This window comes from Heptranchias perlo, chromosome 23 (assembly GCF_035084215.1).
Source record: "Heptranchias perlo isolate sHepPer1 chromosome 23, sHepPer1.hap1, whole genome shotgun sequence".
NCBI lineage: Eukaryota > Metazoa > Chordata > Chondrichthyes > Hexanchiformes > Hexanchidae > Heptranchias > Heptranchias perlo.
The window spans coordinates 44,227,434-44,228,863 of NC_090347.1; positions in this window are offsets into that span (position 1 = coordinate 44,227,434).

Below are 1,430 nucleotides of genomic sequence, written 5' to 3' on the forward strand. Positions count from 1 at the left end.
TGGGGAGGAGGAGGGGGAACGAGGGGGGGTGGATGGAAAGAGGAGGAGGAGGAACGAGGGGGGGGTGGATGGAAAGAGGAGGAGGAGGGAACGAGGGGGGTGGATGGAAAGAGGAGGAGGGGGAACGAGAGGGGGTGGAAAGAGGAGGAGGAACGAGGGGGGTGGAAAGAGGGAGGGGGGAACGAGGGGGGGTGGAAAGAGGAGGGGGAACGAGGGGGGGGTGGAAAGAGGAGGGGGAACGAGGGGGGGTGGAAAGAGGAGGGGGAACGAGGGGGGGGGTGGAAAGAGGAGGGGGAACGAGGGGGGGTGGAAAGAGGAGGGGGAACGAGGGGGGTGGAAGAAGGAGGGGGGACGGGGGGTGGAAAGAGGAGGGGGAACGAGGGGGGGAACGAGGGGGGGTGGAAAGAGGAGGGGGAACGAGGGGGGGTGGAAAGAGGAGGGGGAACGAGGGGGGTGGAAAGAGGAGGGGGAACGAGAGGGGGTGGAAAGAGGAGGAGGAACGAGAGGGGGTGGAAAGAGGAGGAGGAACGAGAGGGGTGGAAGAGGAGGGGGAACGAGGGGGGGTGGAAAGAGGAGGGGGAACGAGGGGGGGGTGGAAAGAGGAGGGGGAACGAGGGGGGGTGGAAAGAGGAGGGGGAACGAGGGGGGGTGGAAAGAGGAGGGGGAACGAGGGGGGGTGGAAAGAGGAGGGGGAACGAGGGGGGGTGGAAAGAGGAGGGGAACGAGGGGGGTGGAAAGAGGAGGGGAACGAGGGGGGTGGAAAGAGGAGGGGGAACGAGGGGGGGTGGAAAGAGGAGGGGGAACGAGGGGGGGTGGAAAGAGGAGGGGGAACGAGGGGGGGTGGAAAGAGGAGGGGGAACGAGGGGGGGGGTGGAAAGAGGAGGGGGAACGAGGGGGGGTGGAAAGAGGAGGGGGGAACGAGGGGGGGGTGGAAAGAGGAGGGGAAGGGGAGGACGAGGGGGGGGTGGAAAGAGGAGGGGGAGGGGGAACGAGGGGGGGTGGAAAGAGGAGGGGAACGAGGGGGGGTGGAAAGAGGAGGGGGAACGAGGGGGGGTGGAAAGAGGAGGGGGAACGAGGGGGGGTGGAAAGAGGAGGGGGAACGAGGGGGGGTGGAAAGAGGAGGGGGAACGAGGGGGGGTGGAAAGAGGAGGGGGAACGAGGGGGGGTGGAAAGAGGAGGGGGAACGAGGGGAGGTGGAAAGAGGAGGGGGAACGAGGGGGGGGTGGAAAGAGGAGGGGGGAACGAGGGGGGGTGGAAAGAGGAGGGGGAACGAGGGGGGGTGGGAACGAGGGGGGGTGGAAAGAGGAGGGGGAACGAGGGGGGGGTGGAAAGAGGAGGGGGAACCAGGGGGGGGTGGAAAGAGGAGGGGGAGGGGGAACGAGGGGGGGTGGAAAGAGGAGGAGGGGGAACGAGGGGGGGTGGAAAGAGGA